Source organism: Mustela nigripes, chromosome 1 (assembly GCF_022355385.1).
Source record: "Mustela nigripes isolate SB6536 chromosome 1, MUSNIG.SB6536, whole genome shotgun sequence".
Classification (NCBI taxonomy): domain Eukaryota; kingdom Metazoa; phylum Chordata; class Mammalia; order Carnivora; family Mustelidae; genus Mustela; species Mustela nigripes.
The window spans coordinates 1,685,019-1,699,219 of record NC_081557.1 but is presented as its reverse complement, the minus strand read 5'-3'; the positions used below and the strand labels follow the sequence as shown (position 1 = coordinate 1,699,219).

Below are 14,201 nucleotides of genomic sequence, written 5' to 3'. Positions count from 1 at the left end.
CCCGGGGCGCGGGGCGCGGGGCGCGGGGCGCGGGGACTCGGGGGCGCGGGGCGCGGGAGGCCGGGCCGGGACGCGCTGGGTCGACCGCCGCCGCTGCGCGCTCGCTCTCTGGCCACGCGCGCGCCCCCGCCGCCTGTTATAAGGCTCCGAGGCCCCGCCCACCGGGCCCGCCCCCGCCGCCCGCGCGCGCAGCCCCTCCCCCCGCGAGCACGCGCTCGGTCGGGGGTCAGACGCGCGCGCCCCCAACCCCCAGGTCGGAGCGAGGGAGGGGCGGTGCGGGGGCGGAGGGGGGGCGGGCCTGCGTCAGGGGCGCCCTGGGAAGACCCTCCCCTGCTGTCGTCCTCCCTCCGGCGCTTTGGGTTGGTTATCCGAGGAGGCTCCCTGGAGGAGGTGATACACCAGTGATGGCGCTGCCCACAGTGCTCCGGGGTGGGGACCCTGGGTGAGTGACGAGGCCCATAGTCAGCCGACCTGACCTGAAGACTCTGGAACGCGATTCCAGGCCGCCAAGCCCTTGTCCCAGGGTAAGGGGACGTCGTTGAGCACTGTTAGAGGAGTCTGTGTTTGGAAAAGTTCCTGAGAGGGTGACTCTGAACCAGTGTTCAATGTCTAGGAGCCCCAAACCACCTATAGGACAAGCTCCAAACACAGTGTACTTTGTGCTCCCACCGCTGGTGCTCGTCCCCCCAGGAGGCCAGCCCCACAGGGAGACCAGCTTCCTGAAGGAGTGGGGGCCAGGCCCTGCGGCCCTCCCTGCTGGCTGCTGAGGACGGGGAGGGGACGTGTCCCGCAGGGGTCCGCCACCCCTCAGGACCTGGATTTGTCGCGGTACCTCACTGCAGTGTGGGTGGCCGTGGACCGCCAGCCGCTTCAGGGTTAAAAGGGGAAAAAAATCAAAATGCCATTTACTCAAAGGTGACACAGAAGAACGTCCAGATCTTTCAAAATCAACATCTCGGAAGAATACAGACATTTATCGCTGATTACCTGAGTGGGCCTGCCAAAGCTGTGGGCTAAGTCCTCAGAGAAAAGCCTTCCCTGGCCCTCTGGAAGGGGGGCAGAGGGGGACCATGAGCATGGTAGGGGGCAGAACCTTGTATGCTGTGCCCCTGGTGTACTGGCCCTCAAGACCGGTCAGGTCCGGCTGGCATGTTCTAAGACTAGTCATACATCAGTGGTTACTGGGTCCCACCTGTGTGCCAGGGTGCTGGCCAGGGCGCTGGCTGTGGGAGCTGGACAGCCAGGACCCCTTCCCTCAAGGACCCCACAACCATCAAGCCAATGCTAGGAAGGATAATTAAAGGGTAGTAGCAGCTGGAGTGCTCCAACGGCATAGGGAGCTTGGGGGGGTCTCCAGGGGACCCAGGCCCTAAAGACTGAGAAAGAGCCAGCCAGCCCTGCAGGGTGCTGGGAAGAAGCCTTTGCAGCAAAGCGGACACGTTTGGAGGAAGAGGAAGGGAGCCAGGAGATGGCAGCAGATGGGGGAAGGGGACTGGATGCTGACGTGGGGGCAGGCGCTGGGGTCGGGGGCCAATCTGAAGCCCAGCATGGGGCTGCGTGAGATCTGAGTGTGTGGGGGCGACCGGAGGGTCTCTGCACGGGTCTGGCTTCTGCACTGAATGGGGACACAGGTGAGAGCAAGCTGCCTCTGCCCATAGTGGGGCCACTCCACAGGCATCGGGGGCTCCCTGGAGAGTGGGCCGTGACGGTGTGCGAGGCCACCTGCGGCTGCCTGGCACAGGAGGGTTCCACCTCCGGTCCGCTTCTGAAGTGCCCTGCCCAGTGGCCCACCAACTTGACCTTGTGAGGACAGCAGGGGACCCAGAAGCCATGTTTCAGGGTCCTCCAGAGACGCCCCAGGAGGTTCAGATTACAGACAGGCTCCGGGCCTCAGGAAGCCCAGAACACCCCAGCATCTGCCGCCTGCAAGCTGGGAACCCCGGAGTGCTGGTGGGGGGATTCAGCCCAAGCCTGAAAGTCTGGGAACCAGGGAGCCGGCCGTGTAGGTCCCAGTCGGAGGGCTGGAGAAGATGAGGTATGACGCCCCAGGCAGGAACGGGGGGAGAGTCCCCACCTCCTCCACCTTCTGGTCTAACCAGGCTTTCAGGAGACCAGGTAAGGCTCACCTGCACTGCGGAGGGCCACCTGCCACGTCCACCAACGCCAGCTCCTGTCATCCAGAGACACCCTCCTGGACGCCCCTGGAAATAACGTCCCCTCGGGGCCCCCTGCAGCCAGTCTCCCGACACGCCACACTGAACATCCCAGGCGGCTGTGACCTGACCCGGGTGGGAGTGAAGGGGGCAGGTGGGCGTCCATGGGGTGCGTCCTGGGAAAGGACAAGCACCCAGAGGGGCTGCACTAGAGAGTGGGGGAGGGCCTGCCTGTGCTGTGCCTGGGATGGGGAATGCCCTGCCCTGAGGGGGCAGGTGGGGCTGCTGGTGTGATGTGCTCAGGAGAGGCAGCGTGGCGGGAGCACCCGGCCTCCACCGCTCCTCTGGGTCTGGCTCTGAGTCTTCTGTGCAACTTGATGCTAGTTCCTCAGTTTCCCCATCTGTGGCAGCGCATCTCCCAGTATTTTCGGGGGTTGACATGGGGGGACATGTCCAGGCACGTGGAGCAGGGCCTGGCCTGGGGGAGGCAGGAGGGCTCGGCCTCCTTGGGCTTGCCGGACCCAGAGCCTTTTGGGGCAACGGCAGGGGCCCGGGCTCACTGCTCCCACGGAGCACACGCTCTCTTGGGGGAGTCGCTGAGCCGCGCCTCTGTGCCTTGGCCTCTTGTGGGAATCAACAAGGGCCTCCCAACGACCCAAACAGGCTGTTTATGGGGCAGGTGCTCCCAAACGGAGTCAGCCACTACCCTTGCAGCGGGCAGAGACCGGGGGGGCAGGCCCAGAGCCGGACAGCCTGATAGTTAAGAAAGAAAGATAAGGAAAAAAACGAAAAGGAAAAAAAAGAAGACTTAAAATCTGAAACACAGCAGCGTGCTGCGAGCAGCGGCCCATCCGCAGAGACATCCCGCGGGGAATGCCGACAGACGGAACAACGGACCCGGCAAACAATGTAGCAGAGGAGGTTGACAGTTGTGCGCTGGACGTTTCAAGACACTGTGGAAAGGTCCTGAAGAAGGTGTAACGTAGACCGATACCCAGTGTTCTCGGATCCGAAGACGGTGCTGCCGCCGTGCCCCGACTCCCCAGATTTACCCACAGCCTGTGCGCGGCCGCTGTCGCAACCCTGGCGGGCTCTTCCTGGGCTCATCCTAAAGTTCCCAGGGACCCCCGGGGCCCCAGGGGGCCCATACCACCTCAAGGAAGAAGAACAAAGTCATTGGACTGGTGTTTCCCGACATGAGCCCCCGGGAGCTGTGGCCATTGCGACAGGGTGGTGCCCAGCGTGGAGACAGCTCAGGACTCCTGGAGCACCCTTGAGAACCCGGCAACACACCGCGCATTCCTGGCCGGTTGGCTTCAGTGGGGGCCCCGGGACAATCCAGGGAGTCCAAGAACAGTCCTCTCCAGCCACGATGTTGGGACCCCTGGGTGTCCACACGCCACAGAGCCAAGGGGCCGCACTCCACGCCGTGCCCCAAAACCAACGCAGAATGAGCTGCAGTGGGTCACGGTCCTCGGTGTGAGACCATAGTCCTTCACGTGTGACAGCAAAGGCGCGAGCAAAATAAGAAAAAACACCCAGGTTAGACCTGGCCGAATTTTAAAAACTTTGTCGTGTCAAAGGATATCACGGAGGGCGCGGAAAGGGAACCCACGAGTTGGGAGAACAAACCTGCAAATTGTAGGTCTGGTAAGAGACAAGTATCTAGGACATGAGAAGAACTCACAGCCCCCTGCCCCCGGAATCAGCATTTTTTGGGGGGAAGACGTGAGATGGCCCAGAAGCTCACGGCCTCCCACCCGCCCCCGGCCACCGTGAGAAAGACAGACGGGCGGCGGTGGCGCGGGTCAGTGAGGGTGTGAGGCAATCGGCAGGGCTGGCGGGCTGGGAAATGCCGCCGCCGTGGGGCACAGACAGCAGTTCCTCCAGACGCTAAACTTAGAGTCACCGTGTGACCCAGCGGTTCCCCTGCAGGCGCTCGAGGGCCCCCTGGCAGAGGGTGGGTGTGAGGTGGGTGGTGACGGTTGCACAACCCTGTGAACATGAGAAAAGAGAGACACAGAACGCCACTGAGCTCTCCACTTTGTTTTGTGATTCTTTTTAAAGATTTAATTTTTCTTCTTAAGTAATGCCTAGACCCCCCCACCCCCGTGGGGCTCGAGCTCACATCGGAGACCCGGAGTCACGTGCTCCACCGCCTCAGCCGGCCAGGTGCCCCCGTACCGTACCCTTGAACTGAGCGGAGACAGTGTGAGCTCTGTCTCCGTAGAGCTGAAAATGGGGACGTGTCAGGCGTGCTCGGATCGGAGGCTGTGGCCGGAGGGAGATGGGGGTGGCCAGCCAGGAGTGGCGCGACCCGTGTGCTTGATTTGGGGGGTCCTGTTGGTGGATGCAGCGGGCCGAGGGGAATCAGGCAGACCCAGGGAGCAAGGTGTTTAAGGAGGAGGCTGAGACCAGGCCGATGCCTAGACCAGGGCCAGCCCAGCCCTACAAACAAGGAACAGACTCCAGGCGGCTGGACCAGATTCTGTCTCGCCCACACCTGGTCTTGGACTCCCGGCCTCCAGACCGCGAGAGAATAAAGGTCCACTGTCTACACCCACTTCTGAGCCGTGTGGCCTCTGTGCTGCCCCGCGGGGCCACAGGCCCACTGCCGCCCCTCCTGCCACATTGGACGTGGAGTCCCCGGGGCCGGGGCAGTTGCTGGCGGGTCCCGTGCTGGTCCGTCCAGCCCTCATCGAGGGTTCTGTGCTCAGGGAAGACCAGCCTGGCTGGTGCGTTGGTTCTGCTAAGACCCACGGCTGCCCCTTGCAGGCGGAGGAGGGATCGCGGGCCTCCAGAGGGATGGTGCCCCAGCGGGGGGCTTGACAGTGGCCTGGGGGGCAGCCTCGATGGGAGGGGCTTCCTCATCTATCCCCAAAGCTTCTCTGCCCCAGGGCCTGGGGTGGAGGCAACATCTGAGGGACCAAGGTCAGAGCCCGTCCTGTGTCTTGGTCTCTCTGTGTCTCCCTTGGGGGACAGATGCGTGCTGCTACGACCCCTGCCTGTCGTGGCCACTCCTGTGGGTCTGCTTGTGCACCTCTTCCCCAGGGCTGGGGCAGAAGCGTCCAGGATGCCTTCTTGATGGGAGAGGGGCAGAACACATCCAGGTAATTCCTGGCCATGCCGTCCGCTCCGGCGGGGACACAAGGCTGGCCCAGCAGCACCAAGCTGTGTGCTACTCCGGTGAGCTTTGTGGTGGCCAGGGTTCTGCAGGGAACCAGGGCCTGTGGATGGAATACGCCCCGAGAGACTGATTGGGGGAACGGGTCCCGAGGGCTGTGACCCGAAGGCCTGAGCACCAGGAGAGCCCACCGCATGTGTTCGGTCCATGTCCGGAGGCAGGAGCCCGTGAGCCAGGCAGAGAGGGGGAAAGCTTGCCCTGCCCCCGCCTCTGTGCCCCTGGGGACCTGCAGAAGCCCGCCCACCCTTCCCCAGGTTCATCTCCCCAGGGGACATAGCCCAACCCCGATGACGTTGTTTTACCTGCATCCCCTCTCTGAAGACCCCGTTCTCCAACACGGTCCAGCTCTGTGGCGCCAGGGGTCAGGACGGCCACATATGAATTTGGGTGCATCGTTCTGCCGTTAATGGGGCGGCCACTCTCAGGCTCCCGAGCAAACACCCTTTGCCTCTTGTGATGGAAGCTGGAGCAGGACCCTCCCGGCCATCCGTGGGTCTTGCCCCAGGAAAGTCATGTCTCGCTGACCGGGTCAGAGCTCTCTGCGGGCCCCGGAGCCCCAGGTTCCCAGCTTGTTGCTCCTAGGACAGCACCCTGTCCCTGCTTCTGAGGGTCCGCTGCTGGCCTCTGCTGGGTAGGACGCCACCCTCCCGCCTGCCCTCTGAGTCCAGCTCCGAAGGGGCCTGTCCAGTGCCGGGCTTCCTTGCTGCTCTCAGTGGTGCTGGCGCCCCACTCACCGGATCTTCCTCCTTGTCTTGGCAAGCCGGGTGTCCCCCGGGGTCACCCATGGAGCACAGACAACTGGTGGGGTTTCTGGCTCTGTCGGCTACATAGCTGGGTATCAGAGATACCCAGATCCAAATCCCTGGGGCCTGGGACTGTCCCCTTCGATGGCCAAGGAGGCTTTGCAGGTGTCATGAAGGACTCTGAGCTGGGGGGACCTAGCTGGGCATCAGCACGAGGCCCACGAGGGAGGCAGGGGGACAGTCAGCGGAGAAGGTGGTGGAACAGAAGCAGATCCGAAGAGGCTGCCCTCGCGGCTTAGCAGACGGAGGAGCGGCTATGGGCCGAGTAGGGCAGCGCCGGATGCTGGCAAAGGGAAAGAGGAGCTGCACCCTGGGGTCTGCACAGGCGATGGGACCCTCCAGCACCCCGAGGCCCCGTTCTGGCCCCTGGAGCTGGGCAAAGCCACAGAATGCAGCTTCCAAGCCCTGTGCGTGGAGTTATCTGTTCTGTGTCCTGTTCTGTGTCCTAGCAGTGATAGGAAACCAAAGGTGCAGGCCTCACCGGGTAACGTGCCGCTGGTGTGCCCGCCTTTCTGAGGTCCTGCATTTTTTTTTAAAGATTTTATTTATTCGAGAGTGAGAAAGTACACATGCAGGGGGAACAGCAGGCAGAGAAAGAGGGAGAAGCAGATTCCCCGCTGAGCAGGGAGCCCGATGCAGGGCTCAATCCCAGGACGCCGAGATCATGACCTGAGCTGACGTGACGTGACGTGAAGGCAGACACGTAATGACTGAGCCACCCAGGTGCCCACACCCCGCATTTTTATCTCACTTTGTGGTACGCACTGCACTGTCCCCCCACATTCACGTGGTGAAGTCCTAGCCCTCGATGTGGCCGTATCCGGAGCTGGGGCCTGTAGAGGGGGCTGGAGGGAACGCAGGGTCACTGGGCCCTGATCCCGTGGGACCCGGGTCCTTAGGAGAAGAGGGGGTCAGGACACGGATGTGCACAGAGGGACGACCCCGTGAGGACACAGGGGGACCCCGCCCTGCCAGCCCCTGCGTCCCAGGTCTCGGCCTCCGGGACGGGGGGACAGTGACGGTCGGCTGTGTGAGTCCCGTCCGTGATGTTTGCTGTGGTCACCCCAGTGACTAAGGCACTGCTTCCCGGCACGTCTAGCAATGACTTAGCTGCATTCCCGGAGTCTCTCAAGGGGTCAAACCCTGCGTCTCAGGGGCAAGCCCTGGCACAGACACGTGTATCCAACTGAATATTCTTTCCCCGCGAGGGAGCAGGCTCGGGCTTGGACTCTGACAGACCCCCACCCAGCCCCCAGCTCCTGCAGCTTCCTCCGTGTCAGCCGGGCACCGAGCGCTGTGTTCCTGCAGGGGGAGGCCAGGTGCAACCCACACCGTTATGGGGACAGAAGCCTGGTGCGGGGGTTAACTGTGTGTGTCCACCTGGCCCGGCCACGGAGAGCCAGACGTTTGGACAAACATTAATCTGGGCGTGTCTTTGAGCATGTTTCTGGATGGGATTAACATTGGGATGTGTAGACTGAATAGAACCTTGATGTGGGTGGGCCTTACCCAATCAGTGGACGGCCTGACTCGCAAAAAAAGGCTGAATGCAGGGACCTCTTCCTGATGCCCGTGTGAGCCGACACACGAGTCTCTTCCTGCACTCAGGCCCATGCAGACAGGCTGGTCTCCGCTTCTAGACCAGCACTCACAGCCTCGGCTCCCCTGGGCCTCCAGGTTGCTGGCTGCATCTCTCAGGAGGGCCAGCCTCTGCTGCCCCATGAGCCCGTCCTTTGCAACAAACGTCTGCTCCGGCTTTTGCTTCTCTGGAGAACGGGGATGGAAGTGCCGTGCCCTTGGGATTGCTCCAGCAGCCTGCCGTCATCGCGGGAGCCGGTGCCAAGGGGCCGCCTCCAAGGAGACCAGCCCATACTCCCCCTCCCGGGCCCAGTCCCCGTGTCCTCCCAGGGACAAGCCACTCCACACCACCCGGCCTCCCTCCAGTGACGTCCCTGCACGCCTGCGCGTGAGCCGACGGCCTCCCCCCAGGCCTTGTCAGCCTCACTGTGGCCTCGCTCGGGAGACTGGAAGCGCCAAGCTCGCACACGCCCCGTCCTTCCGGGCAGCTGCAAGCTCACGCCACTCACCCGCCTCCTCGCGGGCCGTCCGCGGCTTGCCCCGGCTTCCGTGCTGGGGCTCGGCCCCCCTACCCCGTCCTCGACCCCCCAGCCCTCCCTTTCCATGGCGCTCTGTGGCCTCACGGGGGCAGACCCGCTCTTTGTCACCTTTCCACTATCTTTGGGAACATGTGTCCTTCAGGGTCATCTTGAAAGGGAGCAAGCTTAGCTCACTTCCCCGGTTGCCATTGGTTGGAAGTCGGTCATGTGACTGCTCATCGGCACAACGTACCCAGGCCAGCCTTCTGGAGCAAGAGAGGCGTGGAGCAGGCCCAAGTCCCCCACGAGGCCGCCGAGATCTGCTAACAGCGACAGGCTCCCTGCGTGGGAAGGAGCCCGTCCAAGACCGGCCACACTAGGTCCAATCCCATGAGCTTGCTGTCGTGTGCTGTCAAGGTCCCGTGGAATTTAATTAATTTAAATGTTTTTTTCAATGTCACTCTCTCCTGCAGGGCCCCTGTTCTGTAGTAGTCAGGACAGACCAGGTTGTGCCGTGGTAACAAAAACCTGAGACCTACGACGGCCTGACCTGGGCCTTGCAGCCAGGCTGCTTGCAAGGACACCCAGCAGCGGAGGCTGGAACCGTGGGGAAGGTGCGACGCCGGTGGGACTGCGTGAGGACCATTCATGGTGACTCGGCAGGACAAGAAGGAGACGGGCTCGCAGGAAGCCCCGCTGGGGCGCAGGACGGCGGCAAACGCGGAGACAGACCCAGAAATGCGGAGCTTCGCAAGGTCAGACAGCCAGTCGCTTCCAGAGCCAGGATTTTAAATGCTTTGTGGAGACAAAGGCCTGGAGCCACGCCCGAGCAGGGGCCCGGGAGGCAACGATCAGAAGATGGGCAGGGCCTGTCCGCGAGAGCCCCTGCGATGGCCGGCAGGCAGACACAAGGATAAATAAGCCTGATCATTTCCGATGCTTCTGTGAAGCCACTCGTGGCACCGTCTGGTGTGGGTGGGGCGGTCCTCCTCTGTCCTGAGCTATGTCAGTGGGGACAAGAGGCCTCCAGGGTCCCCGTACAAGGGGGAAGGAGCGCCGGGGGACGGGGCGATGGCTTTGGAGAGGCCACTCCTGCCCACGTGCCCCTGGCCAGGAAGAGAGGGCAGGACCAGGCCCATCGCCTTGTCCCCTCTCCCTTGTGTCACACCCTCATGACCACCCCAGCCTGCTGGCGTCCAACCAGCTTCATCGCCGCTCCCAAACCACGTGGCTTCGATGACGCGCCACAGGCTGCCTCTGTGGCTCCGGTGCAGTGGGAGGCTCGCCGTCGGTGGTCTTCCCTCTGCCTGGAATGTCCCGCCGGCCAACATACACGCGCGCACACCGTATGCAGGCAACACACACCCACGTGCGGACGCGCCCACACGCGCCGCCTCAGTCACTGGCCTTACAGCTTGGAGCGCGTCGCTGCCCAGATTCTGGGGTCCTCAGGGTGTCCTCAGGGGCTGCACCACGGGCTGTCTGGCTGCCAGCTGTTCGCACCAGGCTTCTGTGAAGAATGCAGAATGGAGCGCCCGGCGGGAAAGCGGGAGGCCAGGAAAGGCGGCACTGCCACCGGCACGCGGGCAGCCACGCGGGCAGACGCACTAAGGAAACGCAGCGACGTCTAATCCTCCGGAGAAGCATGAGCCCCGAGAGAAAGGACTCGGGATGCACGTTTGCTTTATCCTGAGGAACGGAAATACTCGTTCTGTCCAAAATAAGCGCTTTTGGAAATCTTGATTTAGAAAGCAACAGCCAACACGTTGATTAAACAGAATGCAGGCTGAGAGCTCGCCCCGGCTGGGCCGGGACCCCTGCCCCCACCCCGGCTCCCGCTGCATCTTCCCAGTCTCTGGCGCTGCCAGGCCGTTGGCCCCCCGGCGGTGTCCCTCCCTCACTGGCCGCGGCCACCACCCCACGCCAGGCTCAGGGCTGTTTTTGTCCGGTGGACAGATGAGGGCCCAGCTGGGTGAACAGAGCAAGGGTCTGCCTGCGACTGAGGTCAGGGTGCCCCTCGTGAAGGGCAGGAACCCCGCTCCGGGGAAGGCTCTGAGGACCCGCCTTGCAGGGGCTGTGAAGGGCCACCCAGGCTGAGCTGAGGGGGCCTGGCAGGCGGGGAGGTGAGGATCCCCTCTCAGAGCCCAGAGGCTCCAACACCCCGACACCGGGGTGCCCAGGGGGACCCCGACAGTGCGAAGGCTGAGCCTAGAGCAGAGGTGGCAGCTGGCAGACCTCGGGGCTGTTTCCAATCAGCCGGTAGCTGGTCTCTGGCTGACGCCCCGCCGCTCAGCCTCCCAGCTACTCTGTTGGCGTTTTGGAATTAGGATCCTTATGGTCTGAAAGGGACCTGGCGCTGGGTCGCTGGTGGGGGGAGAGGTGCTCCTGGCTGCCACACGAAGGCCCCTGGGGCACAGATGCCCAGAGCTTCTGAGTAAGGCCCGCGGCAGCTACTGGAAAACTTGCACGGACCCTTTCTGGGGAGTCCAGAGGGCTGTTATGGGAAGGGTCGGGGAAGGCCTGGGAGGCCCGCGACCGCCTGAGCCAGGGTGCTGAAGGGCGGCCGTGGGACCCGATCAGGGACGGCGGGCAGGGGTGCAGCGAGGGCCGTGGGCTGCTCCTCCTGGGCTTGTCTCTGGAGCCCGGGAGTGGGTCAAAGCCTGCAGTGTGGCGAGCGTCCTCAGCTGACCGCGGGCCGGGGGGGGGGGGCTCTTATTGTCACGTGGCCAAGACAAGCTGCGGCCGAGGAGAGCCGGGCCGGGCCGTCCAGGGCACTCTGCGTGCGGGTGGCGAACGTGGGGCCTGGCGCGGGCCGTCCTCCCCCGGGCTCCTCCTTCCTGGAGCCCGGCCCCCCACGCCCGCCACGAGACCGTCTCCACGAAGCAGAGGCCTCCGCATCACGTGGCCGCACTCGAGAGCAACAGAACGTAAAACCTCTCCTCTTAACAACCGAAGCGCCCATGAAGAAGTCACGGTGGAAATGGTAAAACCCCCAAAGCAAACAATGTTGAAAAAGCGGCCTTCGGGCCCTGTGGGCTGTGGCCGAGTGGGGCTGGGGGGAGGCGTGGGGTCCGGGTGGTCACCGGGGACCGAGGCCCGGGAGCCCAGCCGCCCGCTGCGGAAGCAGGAAGAAGCACCACAGAACCCATACCGTGCACTGTTGAGGGCAGAGGTCAGTGGTGTGGTTGCGGGGAGAGGTGTGGCGGGGAGGCCCCAGCCAGAAGCTTCCCCGAGGAGGCCAGTAACACCAGCGGCCTAGCAAGTCGGGTCCCGAGAAACAAAAGCAACAAAACTCTGGGAGGTAAGAAGGGCCAGGACTGGGTTCTGCCGAGGGGAAGGGGACGAGGGACACTTGTATCCGTGGGCGCGTTCTGACCAGTCCCAGGACAGATGAGGGTGCACACGGGGGGCCCGGGCGAGCTGCCTCCCAACACCGATAGCAGATTCTCCGAGTCTCTGGCCACCAGCCGGGGTCCTGCGAGCCGGCGGTCACTCGGCTGGCTCGGAGTCTGCGTTGGACTCCGCAGGTGAAGGGCTCAGCCCCCCAGGGCGGCCCCCACTGAGGGCGTCAATGGCATGTCCAGCTGTGTTCTGGAAACGGGGGGAGGGGGTCCCGCGATCCCTCCTCAGGTTCCACGATGACCCGGATCCGCACCCAGAGCTCAGAAGGGGCTTCACTTGCTACTCCCTGTTATTAGAAAGGAGACAAGTCGGGAACGGCCGCACGGAAGGGCCACGGGTGTCCACGTGCTCTCTGGGTGCTTCTCTCCTGGCACCGACATGTGGTCGGTGACCAGCCCCGGCGACTGGAGCCTGCGTGGTGGTTCCTCTGCGTGGGCGTGGTGACCACCTGGGTGAGAGACTCCATCTCCCGTCCTCCCCCCTCCCTGGGGCGCTCTGCACGCCTGGCCTCTCTGGACACCAGCCTCTGTCCCAAAGCCACCAGTCATCCCAGGGTCACACGGAGATACTCTGATGACTTTGGAGATGACAAGAGTTTTAGGAACTGTGTGTCCCAAACCGGAACGAAGACCAAATACTCATTATTTTTTTTTAAAGATTTTATTTATTTATTTGACAGGCAGAGATCACAAGCAGGCAGAGAGGCAGGCAGAGAGAGAGGAAGAAGCAGGCTCCCTGCTGAGCAGAGAGCCCGATGCGGGGCTCGATCCCAGGACCCTGGGGCATGACCTGAACCGAAGGCAGAGACTTAACCCACCGAGCCACCCAGGCACCTCCATTCGTGACCTTTGGAAGGGCCCCAGGCCCGGCGGCCAAGCCCCCTGCACCAGGACCACCTGCCCTGCACCCACCCCTGTCCGACCACCAGACACTGGAGCTACTTTCTCCGCAACCGGCTCGGCCAGAGGGGGTGAGGGCTCGGCGTCAGGTCAGGAACTCCACGCTGGGTATGAAGACCTCGCTACTGCTTCTGGCTCCCTGAGAGCCCCACTCTGGTCCTGGTCTCGTGGGCAGGTGCCTCTGGGCACAGGAGAGTGGCCGTGCCCGCGGCCCCGCAGCGCCCCTCCCCCAGACCCACCAGCAACACACCCTGCGTGCGGGGGACTGTCAGTGAGGCCCCACTGGGCTGCGTGTGAGCACACGTGTACGCGTGTACAACCCTGCTTCCGTTGCCCGATCCTTCTCTGCCACATCAGTCCTCTGGGGGGAGGGCTCTCGGACGCGGGGGGCTGTGGAGGGAGCCCCTTGAGTGAAGAAATGATGGTCCGCCGCCCAGATCCGGTAGTGTCTCCCGCTCAGGAGCGCCCTCCAGAAGCCTTCACCGCCAGCCCGCACAGCCTGGTGCAGAGCTCGTGTCCTTCCTGCCGGGACCCGTCCGTAGCCTCGGGACCTCGGCGGTAGGTCAGTGTCACTGGCCAGCTGAGCTCGGGGCTTCCCAGCAGGCCCGAGGCACCCAGCTCTCTTGGAGGTAGACGGAACCTCTTTTCTTGGCCTCTGGTGCCTCCATGCGCTTTCAAGGAAAGTATCTGGGCTGTGCCCACCTCTACACTGCTGCCTCCACAACCACTCCCCTTCCAGGGAGCCCTCGGGGATATCTGCGTGCCAGTGTGTCACCTTCCAGACCTGGAAGGAATCCTTGCGATGGGCATCGACGTGTCCTCCTGGAGCGCACTGCTGCAAGTCCATGGTCACTCCCACAGTGCCGTGTCTCCGGGAGGGGCCCACAGGCTCTTAAACCCTTAAACCACAGCCAAGGGGCTGTGGCCAGAGAAGGCACCTGCTTCTACCCTGTGTGGCCCCAAGGACGCTGCTGGAGGGGCAGGGCTACCTGCTGTTCGCCAGCACCTGGTGGGGGACACTGCCAGGCAGACGTCCGGCATCAGAACACAGTCCAGGAGATGAGGCCTGTCACGTGCTCCTGCTCCCATAACCCAACCCGCCTGTGCACGTGGCCTTCTCCAGGTCCAGCGGGGGCCGGGTCAGGCTCAGTCGTGGGTTTTGATGCCGCAGTGCACGTGGCTTCTGTGTTGCGGAGTCCACGGGACTTCTCTTCTGCACCCCAGCGAGGGTGGAGCCAGGAGCCTGCCCTCCGAGGACCTGTATCTGGATCAGGCATCTGACCATCACCCCACGAGGTCCCCAGTCGCTTCCCGTCAGTGATCTTTGCTCCTGCGGCTCACCTCCCTCCGCCGGCTGCCCCCTGCAGGGCGCCAGCAGGGGGGTCCGTCCCGGTGGCCCACCCGGCCTTGATGGTGCCGCACTAGGGCCTTTGTCCTGTCCCACACATGTCTGATTTCTCCGTCTGGTTTCTCAGTAATTGTCTGGAGAGGGGCGCCTGCGTGGCTCCATCGTTAAGTGTCTGACTTCGGCTCAGGTGACCATCCCGGAGTCCCGGGATCGAGCCCCGCATTGGGCTCCCTACTCAGTGGGGAGCCTGCTTCTCCCTCTGCCACTCCTCCTGCTGTGGTCCCTCTCTCGATCTCTATCAAATAAATAAAATGAC

The 14,201-nt window shown here is 63.4% G+C and overlaps 1 long non-coding RNA gene across 1 annotated transcript; it reads left to right on the top strand.

The window, feature by feature from the left end:
• Positions 1-8,674: 8,674 nt before the first annotated feature.
• LOC132016850 (uncharacterized) lies at positions 8,675-14,198 on the top strand. Its single transcript, XR_009404027.1, has 2 exons — positions 8,675-11,219; positions 12,318-14,198. It is a non-coding gene; the product is annotated as an uncharacterized LOC132016850 (long non-coding RNA).
• Positions 14,199-14,201: the final 3 nt, after the last annotated feature.